This window comes from Sus scrofa, chromosome 14, assembly GCF_054392235.1.
Source record: "Sus scrofa isolate SSC_HxYL_T2T_F1_AM1 chromosome 14, Sscrofa_HxYL_maternal_Yorkshire_Landrace_v2.0, whole genome shotgun sequence".
Classification (NCBI taxonomy): Eukaryota; Metazoa; Chordata; class Mammalia; order Artiodactyla; family Suidae; genus Sus; species Sus scrofa.
This window is the reverse complement of record NC_139396.1, coordinates 15160431-15172641: the sequence shown is the minus strand read 5'-3', so window position 1 is coordinate 15172641 and position 12211 is coordinate 15160431. Positions and strand designations below refer to the sequence as shown.

Sequence of the window (12211 nt, the reverse complement as noted above, 5' to 3'; positions counted from 1 at the left end):
TGTATTTGACCTTAGCGAGAGTTCAACCACTGTCAGAAGGCTTCTTTGAGAGCACTTGTCTCGAAAATTACAGGCAATTGTTTAAATTTACAGCTGCCTGAGGCAGGGAATACTAGTGGGGACAGACAATAGACCAGCCAAATAATATAAAAGAAAAAACTGGGGAATGAAATATTCACAGGGGCTTTGAAAAGTTCTTAGGAAGCTAAAAGTCCACCAATGCCTAAAAATGAAAAAAGGAAAATAAAAATCTCTCCCGGTTTTCTCACATTGATTCTGTGTTTAGGCACTCCTTTATTGCCTAGCCAGGCAAGTTACAACTCTGCCTTCACCTTCACTTCCTGTTTGTGCAGACCTTAGAGATCAGCCAGAAAGGAAGGCTCAGACTCTTCTCAAGTCCTGTCTGAGCATGTGTCATGCCTAGGTTATATGCATGTCTATACACATAAATGTACCACCATACACAAGTACATTTGAATGCCCTAATTTCTCAGAGAAACTCTTTCCCTAAGCTTTTGGCAGGTTTATTATTATCTCTCAACCTTATCTTTTGCCCTAAGCTACAGTATTTTGTTCATTCGTTGTACAATTTTTTGAGGAATGCTACCTGTGTAGGCAATTTTCTGGCCTGAGCAAATTCCAAATTATGTTAAACAGACAAGCACCTCCTATCAATCTTTCAGGTGATACCTAAGACAGGTCAAAGCAGACAAATGTGAGTCACCGTAAATAAGGTCTTCTCTACTCCCTTTAGCCAGGGACAAAGGTTGAAGGCTGCTTTCTTCAAGACTGCTACCAAGGCTGGGGAATGGTGCAGGTCAAGTACAAGTAAAAATGTTGCAATGCTTTCCTACCATTTTAAAGTTGGCTTTTCTTGATTCATTATTCTCTTTGTTGCTGTAAACCTCCGTTTTCAACAGTTCTGACTATGGTGGTTCTTACATTTTTTGCTTTATTTTTTTCAGTGTTTCTATGGAGGGATAGGCCCCTGGAACTATCTAATCTGACATTTTTTACTGATGTCACCCCTTTAGTAAGGCAAGTCTATAACGAATGAATTATTTGTTTTTGTTGAGCTCAAAATAAGTTCATTTCCCCTTTGTCTTTGAAGGATAGTTTTATTGGATATAGAATACTTCATTTGACTTTTATTTTTCTCTCAGAATTTGAATATATCCTCCTACCAAAACAGGAGGGGAGGGGAAGGCATGACTATTAAAAGAATGACAGCCATTGAGTAGAACAGTGGTTAGAACATTGACAAAAAGTGGTGAGAGCCTATTAGGCCTAAGATGGTAGAAGATTCAACTTCCAGTAGATCTTGAAACTCATTACATGCTCATTGTAACACATTAGCATGCTGAATGACATACTTACAGGTGCCATGGCAGTTCCAAGGCTGACCATAAGAGGCCAAAAAACTGGGCAGTGGCCCAATTGCTGGAAATGCCTACCCCTTCCCCAAAATCGTTGGAATAATCCTCCCACTTGTTAGCCCATAAAATTATCCAGACCATAAAAACTAACAACCCCACATGTCAAGCCAGCTCTCCCTCTCTGAGAAAGTCCTCATTCTGTCTATGGAATATGTATCTTTCTAAATAAGTTCACTTTCTCTTTACTATGGCTTGCTCTTTTCTTTCCTGCACAAAGCCAAGAGCCCTCACTTGGAAGCCTCTCCCAGAAATTTACCCAAGACCCAAGACATGACCATCCATTAACATGCCATTTTCTTGCAACACTACTGCCTCCATGGTTTCTGATGAGAAATCAGCTCAATATTATTTAGACAAAAAGACTGATCTTCATCAAAATTAAAAACTTTTGTGCAGCAAATGGCATAACCAAGAAAGTAAAAAGATAACCTACAGAATAGAAGAAAATATTTGCAAACCACATCCCTGGTAAGTGTTTGATATAGAGAATGTAGAAATAACTTGTATAATTCAACAACCAAAAGCAACTGTTATTTAAAAAATTGGCAAAAGACTTGAATACACATTTCCCTAACATGATTACTCTTCAACACCTGTAGTCATTAGGAAGATGAAATGTGGTGAGTTTTTCTATTGGAGGAGAATGCAAACTGGTGATTTGTATCAGAGTCCTATGAACTGTTAACATTACATCACTTGCAATTTTCTGAAACCTTATCTTTTCAGCTGAGTTCCTTAAATTAATGTCAGGGTTTCAGAAATGTAGCATCTACCAACCCTCGTGATTATTACAAGTATGAAAGTAGAATTAAATAAATTATATTATATACTAGAATGTCAAAGCTCTGTGTTTATGGGGAAATCTGATTTCTTAAAGATTCACTTGAAGAAATATATCTATGAGCAATTTTTTAAGCTGTTAATGTGCAAAGATCGTTTGGTAGAACATCATCATCCCTAAAACAACCTGACGCCTCACAACAAACACCATCATTTTATTTTTATTTTTTAATTTATTTATTATTACTTTTTTTTCTTTTTAGGACCCAACCTGTGGCATATGGAATTTTCCAGGCTAGGGGTCGAATCAGAGCTGCAGCAGCCAGCCTAGACCACAGCTACAGCAATGCCACATCAGAGCCACACCTGTAACCTATGCCACAGCTTGAGGTAATGCTGGATCCTTAACCCACTGAGCGAGGCCAGGGACTCATGGACACTATGTTGGGTTCTTAACACACAGAGGCACAAGAGGAGCTCCCACTTTTACTTTAAAATGAAGTAAAATACTAATAATGGCTTGGAGTTCTTTTATATAAAACAAGAGAATCAACACAAACTTAGGTCACTGCTGAAAGTTGAAACCCATGGGTGCACACACTTGTATATCAATATAAAATATTTTTCATAATAGAAGAAATTTTTCATAATAGAAGATAAGTTGGTGAAAATACATCTGCTGGAGGAACATCGATATTGACTATTTCCACAGAAATCTTATCAAAGCAAGGCTTCTTTGACACAGAGTTAACTTTTTGTTCTGGGAGGAAAGAATATCACAAAGATTACAAACATATATGATATCCCATGAATTATTAATAGTTCATGACTAAATAAATATACATAATACATTTCGGGAAGATAGCATTAATAATAACAGACAATCAGCATCTAGTATGGTGTTCATCATAAGATACAGTTCCTTGCAAAAACTCTGTTGAAGTTTATTAGCCATTATAGTCAATCAGCCACAATGTGTGAACTTTGGCATTTATGAAAATATCCACAGGGTACCTATGTCTTCAGTCATTAAAATTCAGGTTATGTCCTAAGTGGGGGTGGCTGCCAGCATGTCCTGAGAGCAGAACCTCATCCCATGGAGCTCATGTGAGGCTTATCATCTTGGCTTCCATAAACCCAGTGCACCTGCATCAGCCCTGAAATGCTGCCACCTTCCCTGGCACTATCAGGTCAAGAAGAATAAAAACCTTGAGCTCAAATGGACTTCAGAGCTCATCTGTCTCACCACCTCATTCAGGAAACTAAATTGAAGGAGGCCAATATATTTTAGCATCTCTTCCAATTTCCCCATGAGGCTAGCCATTGTAATTTTAAAAGGTGACAAATGTACTAATTTATTCATGGTATCATGTTACCTCAAAAGGAACCTGTCCTGGAGTTCCTGTCATGGCTCAGTAGTTAGTGAACCCAACTAGCATCCATGAGGATGTGGGTTTGATCCCTCACCTCACTCAGTGGGCTGAAGGATCCAGCTTGCCATGAGAGTGGTGTAGGTTGCAGACACAGCTCATATGCTGCATTGCTGTGGCTCTGGCATAGGCCGGTGGCTACAGTTCCAGTTGGACCCCTAGCCTGGGAACCTCCATATGCTGTGGGTGTGCCCCAAAAAGACAAAAGGACCAAAAAAAGGAATCTGTCCTTCTGTTTCTTCTGCAGCAGTAGACTCTCACTCCTCCACCTCTGTCCTGAAGTTCGCATCTGTGAAACCATTCAGAGAAGAATTTCTAAAGTTGAGAACATGTTAGCAAAAGAAAATAAAAACATAAAAAAGAGGATATTATAGTAATTCACTTCTCACTGTAGTAGTACTTCCAAACTGGAAATCAATTCTAAGAGTATTAATAGGAGAATCGTTAAAGTAATACAAGTCAGTCGTTTACTGGGCATTTCAATGAAGTGACATTTCTAGGAATTGGAGATGCAGTAATAAACTGTGGAGCTACATCACTCATCTCATGACCATTATAAGTAACATCAATTTAAGTGCAGCTTTACTGGTGTGAAATGTAGAAAAGTTGGCATTTAAAAAGCACAATGGGATTGGTGGCATCTCTGCAGGGCCAGGACAAAGGTTTGATCCCTGACCCGGCACAGTGGGTTAAAGATCCAATGTTGCCATACCAGTAGCACAGGTCACAACTGTGGCTTGGATCTGATCCCTGGCCCAGAAACTCCATACGCCTTCAGGGCAGCCAAAAAAGAAATGAAACATGAAAAATGAAAAGAAAGTATGTAGGAGTTCCTGCTGTGACAAGGTGGGTTTAGAATCTAACTAATCAAAGCAGAGGCACCAGTTCGATTCCTGGCCTGGTGCAGTGGGTTAAAGGATCTGGCTTGCTGCAAGGCATGGGGTTGCAGCTGCGGCTGGAATTCAGTCCCTGGCCTGGGAACTTCCATATGCCTTCGATGCAGCCATTTAAAAAAAATTGTGTAACTCTGCACCAACAGGAGTATCTGTTTCTATGCTCTGTTTCCAAATGCAAGGTTTAAATCTTGCTGCTGGAGTAGAAGGAATGAATGCCTTTATTATGATCTCTTATTCTTGTGGGAGAAGGCAGGTCTCTGCTTGACGTTTTTTCCTCCACCCATCGTAGGATCAAAACTTAAGTTTCCTGTAGTTGTCAATGCTGGAGAGAGTCATTTCAATAAAATATAACCTTATTTTATCACATGTTGATAAAATAACAGTAGTCCTGTGTAGAGATTGCCAGAATCCATTCTACAAGAATTCTGCTTCTTCTGGTCTACTCATGAATTTCTTCCCCTGCTCAAACTAGTAAAGAAATTCCTATGAAATTACCCCCAGCACCAACAGAAGGAAAACTGGGAAATTCACAAATATGCACACAGTAACATGCTCTTAAACAACCAGTGGGCTAAAGTAAAGATCACAAGACAAATTAGAAGACACAAATGAAAGAAACGTAAACATGCTGTACCAAAATTTTTGTGATGCAGTGAAATATGCTCAGAAGGAAATTTGTAGCTTTAAATGCCTATGTTCCTACATTAAAAAATGTCTCCAATTAGCCACTTAAATTGGCACCTTAAAGCACTTGGAAAAACAAAACTAGCAGAAGGAAGGTAATAATGAAGATTAGAGTGGAGATAAAGAACAGAGAAACAAGAGGGAAAATAAATGAACCAAAGATATTTTCAAAGAGCAACAAAATTGACAAATCTTTGAGAAAAGACTCCGATTAAAATAAGAAACAAAAGTAAGGAAATTACTACAGACCTTAATACCAAAGATAGCATTGAACTATATACTATTAAAAATGGTTAAAATAATGAGGAATTCCCATCATGACTCAGCGGAAACGAATCTAACTAGAATCCATGAGGACACAGGTTTGATCCCTGGCCTCACTGAGTGGGTTAAGGATCCAGCAATGCCATGAGCTGTGGTGTTGTAGACATGGCTCAAATCCTAAATTGCTATGGCTGTGGTGCAGGCTGGCAGCCATAGCTATAATTCGACCCCTAACTTGGGAACCTCCATGTTCCACAGGTGAGGCCCTAAAGTGACTTAAAAAAGAAAAAAGAGAGAGTTAAAATGATGAATTTCATGTTATGTAAATGTACCTCAATGAAAAAGCTTACATTTGTGTGGATTCACACCTACAATCTGTCCTGTTCCTTTGATCTATGTGTTTGTGTGTGGTTAACCTCTTACTATTACCATACTGTCTTGATAACTGTGATTTTATAGTAAGTCTTAAAATCAGATTTTCTTCTTTTCAAAATTATTTTGGCTGTTCAAGTTCCTCTCACTTTCTATATAGAATTTAAAATTAAGTTGTCAATATAAACAATGAGTGGTCCTGGGGTTTTGACTGGAGTTGTGTTAAATCTATAGATCACTTTTTTTTAAAATTAGCATCTTAACCATATTTAATTTTTCAATCCATGATCATAATATATCTCTCCATTTATTTAGATTTTTAGACGTCTTTTGATCTTCTTCATTCGCTTTTTTTTTTTATTTTTAAGCATATAGCTCCTGCACACATTTTCAGGTTTATATCAAAGTATTTCCTTTTTCTTTAATAAAAGGTATTTTAAAAACAGATTTATGAGAAGCCGCCAGGGTCTTCTCTGAGTTTCTCTGTCTTCTAGGTTCGCGTTCGTTGCGCAGTTACGATGCCTCGTGGAAGCCGAGGCCGCAGTTTCCACATGGCCCCTCCGGCTAGCCGGGCACCTCAGATGAGAGCTGCACCCAGGCCAGCGCTGGCAGCTCAGCCACCAGCAGCAGCTCCACCATCTGCTGTTGGCTCCCCTGCTGCTGCACCTCAGCAGCCAGGTCTCATGGCCCAGATGGCAACCACTGTAGCCGGCGTGGTTGTGGGTTCTGCCGTCGGCCACACGATAGGTCATGCGATCACTGGGGGCTTCGGTGGAGGAAGTAGTGCTGAGCCCTCAAGACCTGACATCACTTACCAGGAGCCTCAGGGAGCCCAGCCAGCACAGCAGCAGCAGATTGGCCCATGCTTCTATGAGGTGAAACAGTTTTTGGAGTGTGCCCAGAACCAGGGTGACCTTAAGCTTTGTGAGGGTTTCAGCGAGGTTTTGAAACAATGCAGACTGGCAAAGGGATTATCTTAATCAAGAAGCTCCATTGAAGACATGAAAAATCACCCCCCATGACCTGGTTGATTTAGCATAAAAATGTGATTGATCATGAAGATATAAAGTGTGAAATCAAGATTAAACCTCTCCTCTATCACTAATAGCTTTCGTGCTTCAGAATTGCAGTGGAGGAGGGTATTCTTCTGATGTGGAAGTTCATTGAGTACTGAGTTTGGGGCTGGGCAGATGTTTATGTGGCCTCTGAAACATGCTTTTCTGATGTTATTGTTTGTGAATTAATTAGAATAAAGAGATTTTCTTTCAAAAAAAACAAAAAAAAAACAGATTTATACATTAATATTGTATAAATTGCATTTTAATTTTTGTATGTTGACCTTTTCTTTTTCTTTTTCATTTCTGGCCACCCTGCAGCATATGAAGTTCCTGGGCCAGGGATCAGATCCAAGCCAGAGTTGTGACCTAAGTCACAGCAGCAGCAATTCCAGATCCTTCACCCACTGTGCCAAACGGGAGATGGAACCTCAACCCAGTTCTCCCAAGATGCTGCTGATCCCTGTTGTGCCACACCAGGAACTCCATATGTTGACCTTTTATTAGGCAACTATGCTAAATTCACTTGTTAAGTCTAGTAGCCTTTAAAAATAGACTCTAGAGATTTCTACTTTAATGATCATGTCATCCGTTCCAGTCTATATGGTTTTTTCTCCCCTTGCTTTATCATACTGGCTAGTCAGCCTATGATGTTAAAAAAAATGTATATCTTTGCTTTGTTCTTGATCCTGGGGTAAAATATGAAACCTTTCATACTAATCCTGATGTTAATTATAGATTTTTTGTAGGTACCATTTATTAAGGAAGTTCCTTTCTATTCCTAATATACTAGAGGGGTTTTTTGGGGGAGTAGCACCCTGCAGCTTATGGAATTCCCGGGCCAGGGATCAGATCTGAGCCAAAGTTGCGACCTACACCAGAGCTGTGGCAATGCCAGCTTCTTTAACCCACTGTGCCGGACAAGGATCAAACCTGCATCCTGGCACTGCAGAGATGCTGCCAATCCCATTGTGCCAGAGGGAACTCCTACCAGAGTTTTTATGATGAATGGATTTGGAGTTTTTCAATTGATTTCAATTTTCTTTTTTATATCAATTAATTTTGAAATTTTTTGTCCAGGGATCAGGATACTATAACTCACAGGCCAAATCCTGCTCATCAACTGCTTCTGTAGAGGCCATAAGCTAAAATAATTTTAAAAAGTTTTTACAAATTTTTAAAGGATTGTAAAAAGAAGAAGAATATAGTATACTACAAAAACTGTATGACACCCAGTGGGCCCTAATTAAACTCAAAAGCTTCTGCACAGCAAAGGAAATCATTTTTAAAAAAAGACAACCTACAGAATGGGAGAAAAATTTTGCAACGGACTCAACTGACAAAGGTTTAATCTCTAAAATATACAAACAACTCATACAATTCAATAGCAAAAAAACAAACAACCCAATTGAAAAATGGGCAGAAGGCCTAAAAAGACATTTCTCCAAAGAAGGCATATAGATGGCCAACAGGCACAAGAAAAAATGCTCAGCATCACTAATTATTAGAGAAATGCAAATCAAAACTACAATGAGATACCACCTCCCGCCAGTTAGAGTGGCCATCATTAACAAGTCAACACATAACAACTGCTGGAGAGGATGTGGAGAAAAGGGAACCCTCCTACACTGTTGATGAGAATGTAAATAGGTAAAACCAGTATAAAAAACAATAAGGTAATATCTCAGAAAACTAAATATGGAACTACTCCTGAGTATGACCTACTCCTGAGCATATATCCAGACAAAAAAAAATTCATTGAAAAAGATACATGCACCTGTATGCTCATGGCAGCACTATTCACAATAGCCAAGACATGGAAACAATCTAATTGCCCATCTGAATGGGTGTTTAGGAAGATGCGGTGCATATATACAATGGAATACTACTCAGCCATAAAAAGGACCAAATAATGCCATTTGCAACAACATGTATGTACCTAGAGACTCTTCTACTGAGTGAAGTAAGTCATAAAGAGATAGACAGACCCCATATGATATAACTTACATGTGGAGTCTAAAATATGGCAGCAATTATCTATCTACAAAACAGAAAAGATCATGGACATGTAGGACAGAAGAGTGTATGTAGTGGGGCTGGGGAGGGACTGGGATGAATTGGGAATCTCAGGTTAGTAGATGAAAACTCTTGCATTTGGAATGGATAAGCAAGGAGATCCTGCTGTATAGCACAGAGAACTATATATCTAATCACTTGTGATGGAACATGATGGAGGATAATGTGAGAAAAAGAAGGTGTATATATATATATATATATATATATATATATATATGTGTGTGTGTGTGTGTGTGTGTGTGTGTGTGTGACTGGGTTATTTTGCTGTACAGCAGAAATTGACAGAACATTATAAATCAATCATATTTTTTAAATGTGTAAGTTCTATCCCTAGATTCTTATGTTTTTAAATACGAGGATATATATGGCTATCTAGTTGTTCTAGCACTATTTGTTGAAGAGACCATCTTTTCTCCATTGTATTTCTTCAAGATCAGTTCACTACACTTACGTGAGTCTCTCTCTGGGTTCTTTATTCTGTTTCAATGATCTGTTTGACCGTTCTTTCACCAGTACCACGTGGTCTTGATTACTATAGCTTTATCATAAGTCTTGAAGTCAGGCAGTGTCAGTCCTCCAACTTTACTCTCCTCCTTCAATACTGGCTATTCTGGGTCTTTTTCCATTCTGGATAAACTTTAGAATCACTTAGTTAATATCCACAAAATAAGGCCAGCATTTTCGAAGAGACTGCATTGAATCTATAAATCAAGTTTCAAAGGGCCAACATCTTGCCAATATTGAGTTTCCCATGCATGGACATGAAATATCTCTACATTTACCTAGTTCTTTATTTTTTTCATCAGAGTTTTATAGTTTTTCTTGTATCGATCTTGAATGAATTTTGTTAGATTTATACCTAAGTATTTGATTTCTTGAGGCTAATGTAAATGGCAATGTGTTTTAAATTTCAAATTCTACTTGTTTATTGCTACTACAAAGAAAGTGTTAGTTTTAGCACATTAAACTTGTATCCTGTGATCTTGCTATAAGAAAAAGTCCCAGAACTTTTTTTGTTAATTCTTTTGTATTTTCTATATAGACAATCATGTCATCAATGAACAGACAGTTTTACTTCTTCTTGTCCATCCTATATAGCTTTTATTTCCTTTTTGATATTACTGAATTATCTAGAACTTCTGGTATAATTTTGAAAAGGAGTGGAGAGAGAGGACATCTGCCTTATTCCTGCTCTGAGTAGAAAAGCTTCAGGCAACTGACCATTAAGTATGAGTTAGCTGTTGATTTTGTGTAGATGTTCTTTATCAAGTTGTGAAATTCCCTCTATTTCTAGTTTGCTAAGAGGTATTTGGAGAGTTAATCAAAGATATAAGGACGTATGAGAATTTCCATGCGGAGTTATTTATCATAGAAAAAAAAGAAACAAATGTTCAAAAATATAGTTGATACATTAAGCAGGAAATTGCCCAGTTTTTAAATATTATGTTTCCAAACATTACTGTATGATGTGGCACAAAACCCTGCTTCATAATATTAGGTGCCAAATAGTAGAATATGACCTGCATATACAATATTAAACTAATTTTATTATGTTTATCAACTTTAAAAAAAAGAGTGTTGGATTTTATCAGATACTTTTCTGTATCCGTTGATATGATCATGCAATTTTTCTTTTTTTTTTCTTTTAAGGCCACACCTGTGGCATATAGAAGTTCCCAGGCTAGGGGTTGAATTAAGCTGCAGCTGAGGGCCTATGCCACAGCTACAGCCACAGCAATGCTAGATCCTTAACCTATTGAGCAAAACCAGGGGTTGAACTCACATTCTCACAGACACTATGTTGCATTCTTAACCCGAGCCAAATGGGAACTCCTATATTTTTTTCTTTAGCATGTTAATGTGAAGGATTACATTAAATGAATTTCCAAATGATAAACTGACCTTGCAGACTTGGCATAAATCACACATGGTTATCATGTAAAATTCTCTTCATACATTTTCAGTTTCGATTTGCTAATATTTTGTTGAAGATTTCTGCATTTGTGTTCATGAGAGATATTGGTCCGTAGTTTTCCTTTAAGACTATCTGGTTTTGGTTTTAAGGTAATGTTGGCCTTGGATAATGAGTTAGGAGATGTCCCCTCTGCTTCTGTCTTCTTGAAGAGATTGTATAGAATTGGCATAATTTCTTCCTTAAAAGTTTGAATTTACCAGTGAACCTATGTGGGCTTGCTGTTTTCTGTTTTGAAAGGTTATTAATTATTGATTCAATTCCTTTAATAGATAAAGGCCTATTCAGTCTTTTTCTTCTTGGAAGAGTTTTGGCAGATGTATCTTTCAAGGAATTACTCCATTTAATCCAGATTAATAGATGTGTGGACATAGGTTTGTTCATAGCATTCTTTAATTATCCTTTTAAAATCCATGGGATCTATATTAATGTCCCTCTTTCATTTTGGATCTGAGTAATTTGTATTTTCTCTTTTTTTCTTAGTCAGCCTGGCTAGAGGCTTATCAATGCTATTGATCATTTCAAAGAATTCATTTTTTTTTAAACTGAAGCATAATCAACCTACAATATTATTTTAGTTCCAGGTACACAACATAGTGATTCAATATTTCTATACATTACAAGATGATTACTATGATAAGTCTAGTTACAATATGACACCATACAAATTACAATATTACTGACTATATTGCACATGCTGTACATTTCATCCTCATCACTCATTTATATTGTAACTAGAAGTTAAACCTCTTAATCCTCCTAACCTGTTTCACTCAATCCACCACCTTATTTAGGAGTGTTTTTATGTTGTTCATATTTTCATTTGCTTTGTTTTTTAGATTCCACATATAAGCAAAATCATACATCATTTTTCTTTCTCTGACTTATTTCATTTAGCATAATATCCTCTAGGTCCATCCATGATGTCACATCCAAATCACAAGAGATTGCATTCTTTCTTTATGGCCGAGTAATTTTCCACTCTATATATGTAGGTGTATATACACACTACTGCTTAACTCCACTGCAGCATATTTATCCATTTTACTACTTAAGAATACTTGAGTTGTTTCCAATTCGGGACTACTATGCATGCTTCTATGAATAATCTTGTTCATACTGTCATGATTCTCACGTACAAGAGCTTCTCAAAGGTTCCTAGGAGTGGTGATACAAATATATCCAATATTACCATTTTATAACTAATTGTTTTCCAAATGCCAGATTAATATGCATTACCTCCAGT

General features: G+C 37.5%; 1 pseudogene across 1 annotated transcript; it reads left to right on the top strand.

Moving 5' to 3' along the window:
- The first annotated feature begins 6337 nt into the window (after positions 1-6337).
- On the top strand, positions 6338-7145 carry LOC100513317 (coiled-coil-helix-coiled-coil-helix domain-containing protein 2 pseudogene; annotated as a pseudogene). Its single transcript, XR_001301722.3, has one exon. The product of XR_001301722.3 is annotated as a coiled-coil-helix-coiled-coil-helix domain-containing protein 2 pseudogene (transcript).
- Positions 7146-12211: the final 5066 nt, after the last annotated feature.